The 16,510-nt window shown below is 34.5% G+C and overlaps 1 pseudogene; it reads left to right on the top strand.

The window, feature by feature from the left end:
• Positions 1-3,291: 3,291 nt before the first annotated feature.
• On the top strand, positions 3,292-3,410 carry LOC113086570 (uncharacterized; annotated as a pseudogene).
• The last annotated feature ends 13,100 nt before the right edge of the window (positions 3,411-16,510 follow it).

Genomic DNA, 16,510 nt, shown 5'->3' on the forward strand with positions numbered 1-16,510 from the left:
TTTAAATGCAGAGGTTTTGAAGAATGAGGACTATGTGTTAAGTATTAAAGAAATTATTGAAAAAGAAAAGGAGAATGGAATGTACAGAATGTAAGATAAAAGGATATGGTGGGAAAATGTTAAATATTTAGTTAAAAAATTCACAATAAAGTACAGTAAATTAATACAGAGAAGTAAGAGGAAGAAGGAGAGAGAAATAAGAGAAAAATTGGAAAAGGAATTAAATGAGAATGGGAAAGATATACAAAAAATAAAAGAATTGGAGGGAATATTGAAAGACATGGAAGAGAAAAAATATGAAGGTGCAAGACTAAGAAGTAAAGCTAAATATACTGTGGAGGGTGAAAAATGTACAAAAAAAATTTTTGATTTAGAAAAAATAAGAGGGAAGGCTGGAATGATTAAAGAAATAAGAGGGAAAAATGGTGTAGTGGTGGAAACTAATGAGGAAATATTAGAAGAAATAAAAGCTTACTATGAGAACCTGTTTAGTACTGAGGGGGTGGGCGAAGAAGAAAAACTGGAGTTACTGAATCAAATAAAAACAACAGTAGGAGAAGTAGACAAAAAAGAGTGTGATGAAGAGATAAGAGAAGAAGAGATTAAAAGAGCAATAAGTGAATTAAACAAAAATAAAAGTCCAGGTGTAGATGGTTTGGGGAGTGAATTTTATATAGTTTTTTTAATATATATATATATATATATATATATATATATATATATATATATATATATATATATATATATATAGATTTTTTAACTAGCATTTTAAAAGAAGTATATGTAGAGGTGTTTAAGAAAGGAGAATTAAATCAAAGAATGGGAATGGGTTTAATGAAATTGATATACAAGAGAAAAGGAGAGAAGACAGATTTAAAGAACTATAGACCGATTACAATGCTGAATACTGATTTAAAGATTTTATCTAAAATTTTAGCCAACAGATTGAAAGAAGTCATGCCGAGTATAATTAAAACTAACCAAGTGTACGGAGTGAAAGGGAGAGACTTAGCAGATAAAACTATTAGTATAAAAGATATGATAAGATACATACATGAAAGCAATAAAAATGGGTTTATTATCAGTTTAGATTTCGAGAAAGCTTTTGACAGGGTGGAGCATGGTTTTTTATTTGATGTTTTACAAAGTTTTGGTTTTGGAGAGAATTTTATGAAATGGATTAGGATTTTATACAAAGGCACAATAACAAAAATTAAATGTAATGGCTTTTTAACACAGTGTTTTAAAATTACTAGATCGATAAGACAAGGATGTCCGTTGTCAGCTCTTTTATATTCTTTAGTTGCAGAACCTTTGGGATTGGCTGTAAAACATGGAGAGGGGATAAAAGGCATAGGCATCGATGGAGGGGAAAGTAAAATTTTTCAGTACGCGGATGACAAAACATTATTGTTAAAAGATCTGAAGAGTGTGAAAAATGCAATTCAAATTGTACAAAAGTATTGTAGGGGATCAGGAGCTAAAGTAAATGAGGACAAAAGCTTTAGGAGGGATTGAAAGAAGATTGAATTTTTGGAGAATGAGAACATTAACTTTGAAAGGGAAGGTTTTAGTTCTTAATGTTTTAATGGTTTCAAAATTGTGGTATATTTTATATGTGTCATCTATGCCGTTGTGGGTAGAAAAGAGCCTGAAAAAATGTTTTTTAGATTTTTTATGGGAAGGGAAGCCACCAAGAATAGCACAGAACACCTTAATAGTAGCAGTGAAGAAGGGAGGACTGGGGTTAATGGATGTGGAACAAAGAAAGAACAGCTTGAGAGTGAAAATAATAAAAAAGTACTTGGATGAAGAAAACGAAGTGGCATAGAAGAGAACAATGGGGCATTTTTTAAGTAAGTGTAGTAATTTTAATTTGGGGGACAACATTTTATGGATGAAAGTTAAAAAATGGATGACGGAGGGGCTGCCAGATTTTTATAAAGAACTGATGGGGGCATGGGGCAAATTTTTTACGAATGTGCATTTTAAGCCACAAGGCAGAGAGAACATTTTAAATCAGCCTTTATTCTTAAACAACGGCATTTTAAGTCAAGGGAAGGAGGTTTTTTTTAAGAAGTGGTGGGATGTGGGAATCACGAAAGTCAGAGATGTTTTATATGAATTCAAAGAGGGGTTTTTACCAGTGCAATACATTGTGGATGTGATGGAGGAGGCAAAGGAGGATTATAGCAGACGAGAGATAACAAACAAGTATGACGTAATTAAGAATGCAATACCTCAAGAGTGGATAAAATGAATTGACAACATGGAAGAAGAGAAACCTGGGAAAGATGTGTATGTGAGGCTAGGGGAAAAACTGTGTGCTTTTAATGAATGTACTGTGAAAATGTTTTATTGTGTTTTTAGAGATACTGTTTTTAAGAAACCTGTTGTAAATGAGTACTGGATACGGGGTTCTTACACTTGTTTTTATATTGTGATCAGCTGAAAGTTTTTAATGAGAGATGTAAAAACATGATTTTAATTTTGAGAGGAGTTGAAATTGGGAAATTTGAGTGGGAAAAGGTGTTCATGTTGGGAATTAATGAAAATTGTAAAAACAAGAAGATCATTAATTTACTTGTGATGTTGATGAAAAGTGCGGTATGGGAAAGAAGAGTAGTGGTGAAAAAGGAAAATGTTTTAATTGATGTGTGGGAAATGTTTAGGAGAAAAGTTGAGAAATATGTTGAATGTCTGTTTTATTACTTTAAGTTGGAGGGAACAATGAATCTTTTTAATTATGTTTTTACTCAGGAGGTCTTAAAGGTTTTAAATGACCTGGGGATGGAATTGTCATTTTTAAAAGATTAAACAATGTAATGAGTGTTTTTTAAGTTATTATTTGTAAGATGTCTGACAGCCCAAAATCTTAGGAGTGTCTATGTTAAAGAAAGCATATTATGTATCTTTGTATGTTAATAATTGATATGTATGTTTGAATTGAATAAAAAAAAAAAAAAAAAAAAGGCTATGCCCGATTTCGTCTGATCTCGGAAGCTAAGCAGGTTTGGCCTCGTTAGTACTTGGATGGGAGACCGCCTGGGAATACCAGGTGCTGTAAGCTTTTTGGACATTTTTCACTTAGTATATAATAATTTTGCCAAAAAATAGAGTCAATGCCCGATCTCTGAATCTTAGCAGGTTTAGGTCTGGTTAGTACTTTGATGAGAGACTGCCTAGGAATACCAGGTGCTTTAAGCTTTTGTGTTTTCTTTCCTACTTATATAATGTACTGGCGATTAGATTGGCTGCTCTTTAAATAGCCCTCTCTTTGCAGCAGTCTTCGCTTACTGCAATACCAACCTGGCTATGCCCGATCTCGTCTGATCTCGGAAGCTAAGCAGGTTTGGGCCTGGTTAGTACATGGGTGGGAGACTGCCTGGGAATACCAGGTGCTTTAATCTTTTGGAAAATTTCACGAATTATATAAAAATCTTTCATTAAAAAAAAAAAAAAAAAAGAGTCAATGCCCGATCTCTGAATCTTAGCAGGTTTAGGTCTGGTTAGTACTTTGATGAGAGACTGCCTAGGAATACCAGGTGCTTTAAGCTTTTGGGTTTTCTTTCCTACTTATATTATGTACTGGCGATTAGACTGGCTGGTCTTTAAATAGCCCTCTCGTTGCAGCAGTCTTCGCTTACGGCCATACCAACCTGGGGGCGATAGATTGCTCACAGGAAGTGACTTGGCAGTAGAGGGTGAGGAAGGCTCACCTAAGCTTGTTTGTATTTAATCTTTTTTGTGTTTGTTTTAGGAGTTTTTGTTCTGTTTTGTTTTTTTATTTTTTGTTTAAGTTTATCCTCCCAACAGCGTATGCTGTTTGGGGGGAAAGTAAGTCTAGTAGTTTGTTTATGTTAAAAATGGATGGATCTTTGGTGACGGACAAAGCAATGGAAGGAGGGACACAAAGGCAAAAAGAACCTGGACTGGAAAATCAATGACGAGAAGGAAACGGAATGGATAAAGATGAAAGAAGAGGTGCTGCAAAAAGAGTTTATATGAAGGAAGCAACAGTGATTGTGGAATTATTGCATGTGCAGGAGGCGAAGGCAGAAGACATTATTAAAGCGATCGCAGGGAGAATCAGTGTGGCAAAAATTCTGGCTGTGAGACCAAGGCTATCAAAAGAATATGAAATTACCTTAGAGAATGAGGAGGATGCAGATGAATTAACCAATGGACTGACGGTTAAGGGAATAAACTGTGAGGTGAAAAGGCTGCAAAACAGGGACTATGTTGTCTCATTCATGCACCTGCCTGCCTATGTGAATGATGAGGACATCCTAAAGAAACTAGAGGGATGGGGGGTAACCCCAGTCTCTAACATCAGGAGGAGGACATACCCAGGCACCAGCATCGAAGATGGGACGAGGTATATTAAAGTGCGGTTCCCCAAAGAGGTGGCTTCCCTGCCCTACAGCACCAAGATGGAGACAGCAGAAGGTCCACAGTTTTTTCGGGTGGTGCACAGTAACCAGGTGAAGACCTGTAGACTGTGCATGAGCCCAGACCACATGGTAAAGGACTGCCCAGAATTTACTTGTTACAAGTGCCTGGAAAGGGGCCACTTCGCAAGAGACTGCAGAGCGGTGAGTTGCCCGGACTGCAGGAGAGTTTTGAATAAGTGTGAGTGCTGGATGGAAAACAACCAAAATCAAGAGGAGCAGGAGGGAAAGCAGATGTATGAGAAAGATGAAGGCAAGGAGATGGAGGAAGAGGAGGAAGGAACGCAGGACGGTGGGAATAAAGAGAACAGTAATGGACAAGGAGAGGACGACAACGAACAAAGGATGCAGACTCAAATGGAAGGAGGAAAATTGGCACCAGTGCAAAAACCTGAAAGGGTACTGGATAGTGCATTGGACAAAATGGAAAAAAACTATCAAGAAGACAAAGAGAGTGAGGAAAGTAATGAGGATGTAGACACTGAAGTAAAAGGCCTCAAAAGAAGAAGATTGCCCAAGGTAAGACCGAACCTTGATAAGGCTAGAAAAAAGTGACACAAGAGAACCCTCTAGTAAATGTAAATAGATATGAAGTGTTGAAAGTCTCTGAGAGCGCGGACTGAGAAAATGGGTTTTATGCATGTTTTATTGTATTTTATGGTTTTAAGTGTTGTTGTTTTTAATGCTAGGGGACTGTTGAATGAAATGAAATTTGAAAAACTAAAAGAACTGTGTAAAAATGAGGATATTATTTTATTGCAAGAAACAAACTGGAGAAGGGATGTAATGGATGTTTTTAAGAAGAGATGGGATGGAGAAATCTTTTTTAATAATGGAGAAGGACAAATGGGAAGAGGGTTAGCTATATTAATAAGAACAAACAAGGAAATAGAAGGGGAACTTATCTATGATGATAAAAAAGGGAAATGTATAGGGGTAAAAATTAAATATGGAAATGAAGAATTTAATTTAATCAACCTACATGCGCCAAATGAATAAAAAGAAAAGACTATGTTTTTTTTACTGTTTTAAGAGACTTGATAGAAGGATGGGGAAAAATAATAATGGCGGGTGATTTTAATACGGTTTTTAGTAAGAGAGATATGGCTGACGGAATGGTTTTTAAGTCAGATACAGGGAGAAAAGAATTAAGAGGTTTGATGGAGGGAAAATATGATAGATGTATGGAGAGAGAGGCATGAAAAGAAAAGAGATTTTTCTAGAAAACAGCTAGTCGGTAATTTTTTATGTCAAACAAGAATAGATCACTTTTTATGTACAAGATACCTAACCTATTTTATAGAGGATATAACTTATAAGGAAACTTCTTTGAGTGATCATAAAATGGTTTTAATGGCAATGAATTTTAAAGATGAAATTAAGGGACCTGGAGTTTGGATTTTAAACACAGAACTTTTAAAAAACAAAAGTTACAAACAAGGGATTGAAAATATAATAGAAGAAGAAAAAGAAAATGGAATGTATTGGGAAGACAAGAGATTGTGGTGGGAGAATGTAAAATATGAAATAAAAAAATATCCAATTAAGTATAGCAGGTTGATCCAGAAAGTGAAAAGGGCTAAAGAAAAAGAGAGAAGAGATAATTTAAAGGAAGAATTAAATAAGGAGGAGGTAAATGTGCAAAATGTTATAGTAATGGAGGAGGAATTGAATAAATTTGAGGAAAGTAAATGTAATGGAGCAATGTTAAGAAGTAGAGCAAAATATACAGTAGAAGGAGAAAAATGCACCAGGTTCTTCTTTAACCTAGAAAGGGGGAAAGCAAAATCGGAAATGATAAAAGAATTGAAAAATAAATACGGTGAGGTAATTAAGGAAACAAAAGGAATTCTGGAAGTAGTAAGAAGCTATTATGAATAATTATTTAAAACTAAAGATACAGATGGAAAAATGAGAAATGTATTATTACAACAAATAACAAAAAGAGTGGAGGTGGCAGACAAAATGGAATGCGATAGAGAAATAAAGCTAGATGAAATAACACAAGCAATAAATAATTGGAAAAACAAGAAAAGCCCTGGTATAGATGGGATAGGTAATGAGTTTTATAAAGTTTTTAAGGATAAAATAAGTTTGATTCTACAAGAAGTATATGAGGAGGTTTTTAAAAAAGAGGCTTTCAATCAAAAAATGAGTATGGGTTTGATGAAAATAATATATAAAAGAAAGGTTGATAAGAAGCTTTTAAAGAATTTTAGACCAATAACCATGTTAAATACTGACTTGAAGATTTTAGCAAAGGTTTTAGCGAACAGATTAAAAAATGTTTTACAGAGTATAATAGAGACAAATCAGGCAAATGGAGTAATTGGAAGAGACATAGCTGATATAACAAACAGTATAAGAGATGGGATAAGTTATGTCAGTGGAGAAGGCAAAAATGGTTATTTTATTAGTTTAGACTTTGAAAAAGCTTTCGATAGAGTAGAGCATGGATTTTTATTTTCGATTTTAGAGCAGTTTGGTTTTGGGGTGAATTTTATAAAGTGGTTAAAAATTTTATACAAAGATGCATTAACAAAAGTAAAGTGTAATGGTTTTTTAACAAAGCCTTTTATTTTAACTAGATCTATAAGACAAGGATGCCCATTATCAGCACAATTATATTCTTTAGTGGCAGAGCCTTTAGGACTGATAGTTAAAAACTGTAAAGAAATAAAAGGGATTGAAATAAATAGAGGAAAGGAGCTAAATAAGATCTACCAGTATGCTGATGACACTACAATAATAGTGGAAAATTTGCAGAGTGTTAAAAATGTAATGGATAAAATCAATTTGTATTGTCAAGGGTCAGGAGCAAAGATAAATGAAGAGAAAACTGAATACATGAGATTTGGGAGGGTACCGGTTGTAACGGGGTGTTGGAGTTTCACAGAAGTGCAGGAATTTAAGATTTTAGGTGTGCAAAGAATGTACAGGATAATATGTGGGGGGAAATAGTGGATGGGATGGAAAGAAGGTTGGTCTTTTGGAGAAACAGGTTTTTAAATTTAAAAGAAAAGATTTTAATAGTAAATGTTTTAATGTTCTCAAAAATGTGGTACGTTTTACATGTAGCATCAATCCCGCTGTGGGTGAGACAAAGAATAAAAAAATCAATTTTAGAGATTTTATGGGGAAAAAAAAACCCAAGAATTGCTTACAACACTTTGATTGGGCCGGTAGAGGAGGGAGGGATGGGACTAGTAGATCTGGAACAAAAAATGAAGAGTATGAGGGTAAAAGTGGTCAAGAAATATTTAGATGATGAAAATAAAGAAGATTGGAAGGTAACTATGGAGTTTTATTTGAATAGGTGTGGAAATTTACAAATTGGAGACAATATTTTATGGATGAAATTGAAGAACTGGATGATACAAGGAATACCAGAATTTTACAAGGAAGTTTTAAGCGCTTGGGGGTCTTTTTTTAGCAAAGGTGGATTTTAAACCTGTTGGAAGGGGAATCGTTTTAAATCAACCTTTATTTTTAAACAAAAAGATTGGGACACAAGGAAAATAACTTTATTTTAAGAAGTGGGTGGATGTGGGCATTTTAAAAGTAAGGGACATTTTATATGAATTCAAAGAAGGTTTTTTACCCAAACACAACCCATTCTCACTCCAAAGGCGTCAAAAACCGAAGCATGGTCAAGCGCCCCTAGCGTCACTTTTATGACGCCAAATGTGCCTCTTGGCGTCGAATATCGAAGCACTACGACCTTCATTGCTTTCAGTGGGAAACTTTGGCGTCAGAATTCGACACGACGAGGACATGAGATGTTTATCGCTATGAAATCACGTTCAAGAAGTCTCATTCAGCACACATCGCGATACTTGCTATCAGTTCCACAGTTTGGGTGAGTAGTCCTAAATACGCTCTTTTAATGCCTTTTATAAATGTATTCTGTCTTATTTATTAATCAGATTAGTGCCATATGTTTAATCGCTGTATTATATCGGTCATCCGCGGCTGTCTTTGAGTTTCATTGCGTTTAAATAAATGAACACAGCTGCTAATTAGTGTGATTAAACTATATCTGTCACCTGACGTGCCATAGACCTTCGATCCGTTTTATATTATTATTAATTTCAGGATCAATGATGTAAGTTGTATTTGTAGTAAAATCATGGTAATCACGACACTTACAATAGTAATAAATGAAATGTGAAGTTAAAACACAGTAAACGGGACATTAGTAACTGTAACTGTAGTTTTACTATGGTATATTAATAATCAATACAACAATACAATAATCACCAAACCAGCTGTTTGTATCACTGTAATGTTAGTGTTTTTATGTGCTTTTATATGACAGATATCACAGTAATCATATGTTCTGTACCATGCTTTTAATACCTTTTAATGTAAATCCAAAAAAAAAAAAAAAAATCAAATTAAAAATAAATAATAAAACATGCATTTTTCCATTTTGCAGTTCATTCATATCAGTTTATATTTAAATATATATTTATATATATTTATTATATCTAAATATTTTGCTCACAGATCATTATTAACATTCTGTATATAATTCAATTTTATTTTCTCTCCCCTTTTTTTATTTTATTGATATCAGATATTTGCAGCAGTAAGTCTGTGATAGTTTGTCCCTTTTATCAAACATTCCTGCTGTTATAAATTGTACAGCATTTGTTGTTTCTTAAACTGTTGCACTGTCCAAATACCCACACTTGCCATCTTTGCACTTGACCACTTGATTACTTATTTGACGTCTTTCCTGTATTTGGCCTAGTGTTCAAGTGAGCATGATGACCACAAGTGTGTGTCGAACTTTTCATGACCTGATGACTGTGTTTCCCAATCCTGGTCCTGGAGAACCCCAGCACTGCATGGTTTTGGTGTCTCTCTTATCTGACAAACACACTTTTGAGGTCTTGGAGTCTTCGCTGATGAGCTGATGAGTTGAATCAGGTGTGTTTGATCAGGGAGACATCTCAAATGTGCAGTGTTGGGCTTCTCCAGGACCAGGAATGGGAGCCACTGCCTTATGGGACACTTATGTGTTTACAGAGATTTTTAATATCTAATTATCAATATTTCACATACTGTACATTGGACAGCTTTCCGTGACCTCTTGTGAGATCTCAGCAAAAAGTCTGACGATTTATTCCAAAACATGATGCATGATGGGATACACTAAGCTTTGTAAAGCGCTCCGGAGCAGTATTGGAGAGGTTTAGTGTGTGTTAAGGACGCTGTGCTTTGGCATTATTAAGACCGGGCAAAGTCTCGTTCACACACTGTCACGTACACACACTCTCAAGTGGCCAAGACTGCAAGTGTGGGTATCTGGACGGGGTCAAAGTCTTAAAAATGATCCCTAAACACAGTCGCACATCACAGTCTTAATAATCCAGTTTAACACTTGTATGATATTGTACAAGCCCCAGGACGGTCTCATCTGACACTATCAAAAGAATTCATATGACTATAGCTTGCTATTAATTACTTGCTTTCAATAATGGATGCATTTAACATTTAATTATACCGCATCTTTACAGAGGTGTAATGTACAAGTTGCACGTAATTAATAATATTTCCTTCCTTCTGTCTTACAGGATTTTTTGCAGATAATGCTAGTTCTCCATCATGCACAAGGACTCACCTCGTTAACTCTTTTTCCCCCGCACACACAGAAATGGTCCCTGGATCAGTGATTAGACTTTGCAGTGGTTTGATTTTTGCAGAAGATGTAACTTTGTTTTAATTATAAGCTCATAATGAATACATTACAGATCCAGTGATGAAAACAATAGTTAAACATAGTATTTTTCGTATTGATAAAGCATTTTGTTCTCTTTTTCAAGCTTCATACAGTAAACTTTTTAGACTTTAAGAGTTTTAGTAAAGGAGATATTCATACTCAGTCATCCCCTAGCTCCAGTCATGAAGTGAAATCATGATGTTATGTCAAAGCTAGCAGGTGTTTGTTTTCCTGAACACTTTCTCTGTCTTTCATTGTTCAGACAATCAGTGTTTATTTGATGCTGTGCTGATAGAGTTTTATAGATGATATTGCACACTTGACATTTATGTCTTCATGGTGTTTTTTGTGAGTTTGAAACATTTACATTGTGTTGTATAACATTTTGGTCAATTTAATTTTTAAAATAATTTATCTTTTTCCAGTGTTCTCTGAAAGACATACTGTATTTACTGTTTTGTATTTTAATAAAAGCATTTTCATTTGCATACTGAAAATAGTTAATGTTTACAACATAACTGCCTTTTTATTCTTTATGGTGGCAAAAACGAGCTTGGTGACAGAGGATGCAGTGTAGTAATTTGGGCATGTTGTCTTTAAATGAGTTTGACATATCAATAAATAATGGAAGATCCTTACAAAAATATGCATGTTCATTATGCTTTATGTATTTATTTGTTCATTCATTCATTCATTCATTTATAATTTCTGTTTTTATTCCTAGAGTTCAAATGGTAGAGAATGGTAAATCACAGAAACACAAATGTGAACAATTTTAACTTTAAAACACAATGTAATATACAATGTAAATTTTAGAAGCACATCATTTGATTAGTAAATATATTTGTCTTTGGTCAAAAAATAAATAAAAATCTTAAAAATGTGTCTTATATTTAAGACATATTGGGCATGTGCACATCAATATTGCCCAATTTTTTTCAAGTTGAACAACGGAGGAAGGTGAAGACGTTAATAAAACATAATCTAATAAGTAGCAAGCTTAATCTATTGTTAACCGAATCTATCCCTTCAGCCGAAAAACGAAAGACATCGGTCATAAATGGATGAGGAAGTGTGACACCGCTGCTCAGCTTTGATGTCATTGGCTATGAATTTTCAGGACAGTCTGTGGTTGGACTATCTTTTAACCCATATTAAACAGCGCATCATGTTGAAAAGTATGCTTTGCTGCTACCATCACATTAGTAATATATTAAGTCAACAATGAAGTGTTGCTGTCTTGAGAAAAATGACATCTTTACCGAGATCCTATTCCTAACCCTAAGCATAACTTCAATGAACTACAAAAAACAGCCCCCTAGTGTTGCCTTTCCATAGGTAGAACGACGGAGGCTTGTGGGTAATGAAGTTTAAAACTTTTTATTAACGAAACAAAATAAATTATTTATTTTAAGGAAAACTGGACATCTAAATATGTTCATTGTGCAAACCTCCATGATATATTTGAGAGGCAGGCTGAAATGTGGTATTTTACAGTGAGCAATATTTAAAATGCCTTTATGCCAGCTTTCCATTTATTTCTGAAAACTGAGCTCAACATTATTTTATCAGCATAGCATAAGTAATAATCCTGCCCATGTCCTCTTTGATATGTTAATTGGACTCTAATTTACAGCCATTTGAAATGTACAGTTTTGGGCTCTTCCGGGGGGTGCTACTGGGCCCCTGGGGGTAGAAGGGCAGTAAAACCTACATATATGTATTCTCCTCATCATGGACAACAAACTGAGCTGAGTCACATTTATATCTGACAGTTTTCACAGTCCTCTGTTTTCTAATTCTTACATCATTGCTATTATACCTTTTGACAGGACATTGTGAGGCCATCTGATGAAACATGGAAAAATTAGAAAGAAATGATTTAATAATGAAAATAATAGATTATTTCTTTGATTTTTTAAGTAAATGGCAAGAAATATGATGGATGAACCTGCAACAACTTGCCTTTATCTATTCCCCACTGTAAAGCAGTAATCAAGGACAGTGTATACACATTGTGATACTTCACTATTACACAAGGACAAATTCATGCAGTGCTAAGAATATTAATTTATATATATATATATATATATATATATATATATATATATATATATATATATATATATATATATATATAACTAATTAGCAAAAATCAGTGTAAAAATGTCCTCCTCACCCTCACTGTATCTTGCTCCTCAGGTACTGGACATCAGTAATGTGTGTGCTCTTGGTTTTAATGCATTACTAGATCCACGTTGATCATTCCTGCTACATTCTCAGTTATCCCTCAAGTGTTTGTTACAATAAAGCCCATGGCACCATCTTGTAATGCAGAATAATTAATCTCGTAACTCCCTTTATTTCACAAAAAAATTGCATATTTGTTACTAAAATATAAAAAAAATTACTTTCTGGTGTACTGATGTCCCAGATGTTATTAATCCGATCAAAAATGTTTATGTCTTAAATAAAAAATAATCCCAATAATTAATATGTCATTTTTCCAAGTCTAAAATAAACACATATGAGCCTACCTAGTAAAATTATGTATTTACCAAGAATCTTCAGAACACAATATTCAGCATTTTCATTTTATTGAAGCATAGACTATAAAGTTGATAAAGTAGCATCAAGACAAATAAGATTCAATGAAAATAATTATCATCAAAAATACATTAACCTCATATATAAATCAGTTCACACAGATGAGTGATGAAATGTCCTTAAAAGTCACACAGTCCCATCCAGTCAACTGTGATACAGATCATGTGATACATATAAGACATGTGATACGGTTTCAGAAAATAATGATTCCCATCATCACATCTAAACTGGTTTCATCTCCCCATCATGATCTTCTTCTCTCGTGTCTGGAAACAGTTTGTGGTTGATATCCAGCACTGATGTGGTGTAGCTTCTCTCAGCCAGAGGATCTCTCAGTCCTAACATCCCAGACCTGGTCAAAGTGAAACAAGCAATCCAGATGAAGTTGTTTAATGGACAGAGAGTTCAGCTTATGTTCTGTGTGATTTTAGCAGGGTGAGCAACTATGGCCCTTGTAGTACTGTACACTTACCATTATTCAAGCTGCTTTAAGGCTGACATGACCAGTTCTGTGAGAGATCATCATAAAATGTTGTATAACACAGCATTGCTTCAACACACACATACCAGAGGACTTCTGTTTGTTTGAGCACAAGATGGCCATCTTCATTTCTCATCCTGAGCAAATCATTTCCTTGGTCTTCCTTCTCTTCTGTGAAACAAGATAATCTCTACTTACTCCTTGTGCAATTAACATTGCTCATTAAACATAATTAAGTTAATTTAAAATAAGATTAAGGTCAGAGCATTTGATGAGTAAATGTTGATTAAAAAATATTCTAAACAAATGTACCTGGGAAGAGCTGATCATGGCAAGATTCGCTGAGACTCAGTAATAGCTCTTTTAGTTTTTAGGAAGGTTTGTGAGGGTTGGCTCTTGAGTGAGCTGTTGAGCTTGATATTTCAGACCTGAAAAAGAAGAACAGCATTATCTCAAAAAAATCCTGTAAGACAGAAGGAAGGAAATATTATTAATTACGTGCAACTTGTACATTACACCTCTGTAAAGATGCTGTATAATTAAGCAAGTAAAGCAAGAAAGCAAGTAATTAATAGCAAGCTATAGTCATATGAATTCTTTTGATAGTGTCAGATGAGACCGTCCTGGGGCTTGTACAATATCATACAAGTGTTAAACTGGATTATTAAGACTGCGATGTGCGACTGTGTTTAGGGATCATTTTTAAGACTTTGACCCTGTCCAGATACCCACACTTGCAGTCTTGGCCACTTGAGAGTGTGTGTACGTGAGAGTGTGTGAACGAGACTTTGCCCGGTCTTAATAATGCCAAAGCACAGCGTCCTTAACACACACTAAACCTGTGTCCCATAAGGCAGTGGCTCCCAATCCTGGTCCTGGAGAAGGCCAACACTGCACATTTGAGATGTCTCCCTGATCAAACACACCTGATTCAACTCATCAGCTCATCAGTGAAGACTCCAAGACCTCAAAAGTGTGTTTGTCAGATAAGAGAGACACCAAAACCATGCAGTGCTGGGGTTCTCCAGGACCAGGATTGGGAAACACAGTCATCAGGTCATGAAAAGTTCGACACACACTTGTGGTCATCATGCTCACTTGAACACTAGGCCAAATACAGGAAAGACGTCAAATAAGTAATCAAGTGGTCAAGTGCAAAGATGGCAAGTATGGGTATTTGGACTGTGCAACAGTTTAAGAAACAACAAATGCTGTACAATCTATAACAGCAGGAATGTTTGATAAAAGGGACAAACTATCACAGACTTACTGCTGCAAAAATCTGCCTCCGCAGCTTTCTGTCTTCTCCATTTCTGAAGGAATAGCTCTCCAGAAACACCACTGGGCTTCCTTTACGTCTTTTCAGCTAAAAATATACAAAAAAATAAAAAAGGGGAGAGAAAATAAAATTTAATTATATACAGAATGTCAATAATGATCTGTGAGCAAAATATGTAGATATAATAAATATATATAAATATATATTTAAATATAAACTGATATGAATGAACTGCAAAATGGAAAAATGCATGTTTTATTATTTATTTTTAATTTGATTTTTTTTTTTTTTTTTTTTTGGATTTACATTAAAAGGTATTAAAAGCATGGTACAGAACATATGATTACTGTGATATCTGTCATATAAAAGCACATAAAAACACTAACATTACAGTGATACAAACAGCTGGTTTGGTGATTATTGTATTGTTGTATTGATTATTAATATACCATAGTAAAACTACAGTTACAGTTACTAATGTCCTGTTTACTGTGTTTTAACTTCACATTTCATTTATTACTATTGTAAGAGTCGTGATTACCATGATTTTACTACAAATACAACTTACATCATTGATCCTGAAATTAATAATAATATAAAACGGATTGAAGGTCTATGGCACGTCACGTGGCAGATATAGTTTAATCACACTAATTAGCAGCTGTGTTCATTTATTTAAATGCAATGAAACTCAAAGACAGCCGCGGATGACCGATATGATACAGCCATTAAACATATGGCACTAATCTGATTAATAAATAAGACAGAATACATTTATAAAAGGCATTAAAAGAGCGTATATACGACTACTCACCCAAACTGTGGAACTGATAGCAAGTATCGCGATGTGTGCTGAATGAGACTTCTTGAACGTGATTTCATAGCGATAAACATCTCATGTCCTCGTCGTGTCGAATTCTGACGCCAAAAGTTTCCCACTGAAAGCAATGAAGGTCGTAGTGCTTCGATATTCGACGCCGAGAGGCACATTTGGCATCATAAAAGTGACGCTAGGGGCGCTTGACCATGCTTCGGTTTTTGACGCCTTTGGAGTGAGAATGGGTTGCCATACAAGTAATTACAGATGCAATGGAAGAAGCAAAAGAAGAGTACAATGTGGATATGTTAAGAAAACAATATGAAGAGGTTAAAAGTAAAATTCCAGAGGATTGGTTGGAAATGATTCAAGATGGTGGGAGCAGGGAGAATAAAATGGAAGTGTTTTTAAAATTGAATGATAAAGAGGTGTGTTTGAAATCATATAATGTGAAAATGTTTTATCATTATTTTAATTTGTCTGTTTTTAAAAAGCCAAAAGCCAATGATTTTTGGTTAAGACATTTCGATGGAATTCAAGAGAAGGATGTATGGAAAAATACAAGATGGGCTTTTTTAGATACTGACCTGGAAGTTTTGGACTATTTTATTAGACACAATGTAATTTTTACTGGAAAGAGATTGTGCAAAATACGAATGGAACCAGATGCTGTATGTAAGGTCTGTTTTAAAGAGGATTAGGGGATCTTGCTCCTGTTTCTATATTGTGAAAAACTGAAATAATTTTTTGACAAAACAAAAGAACTAGTGAAAGATTTAAGAGGGAATGAAGATATTTTCAACTGGAATACAATCTTAATGTTTGGTTTGAATGAAAATATTACAAACAAAAAAGTGATTAATCTGTTGATGGTTTTAGTAAAAAATGCAATATGGAAAAGGAGGAACGTGGCAAAAAATAGAAATTATGTAGCAGATGTATGGATGGTGTTTAAAGGACTGTTGGAAAATTATGGGCAAACCTTGTTTACATATTTTGAAATGGAGAAATAACTGGATGCGTTTCATAAGATGTTTCCCACTGATGTGCTGTACACATTTAAAAAATGCCTAAGAAAGAGGACTTTTAACAATTGGTTTTATTTGGAATGTAAATTTCTGTTTTCAGGAGAGGCGTAATATATTAT

Source organism: Carassius auratus, unplaced genomic scaffold (genome assembly GCF_003368295.1).
Source record: "Carassius auratus strain Wakin unplaced genomic scaffold, ASM336829v1 scaf_tig00043359, whole genome shotgun sequence".
Lineage (NCBI taxonomy): Eukaryota > Metazoa > Chordata > Actinopteri > Cypriniformes > Cyprinidae > Carassius > Carassius auratus.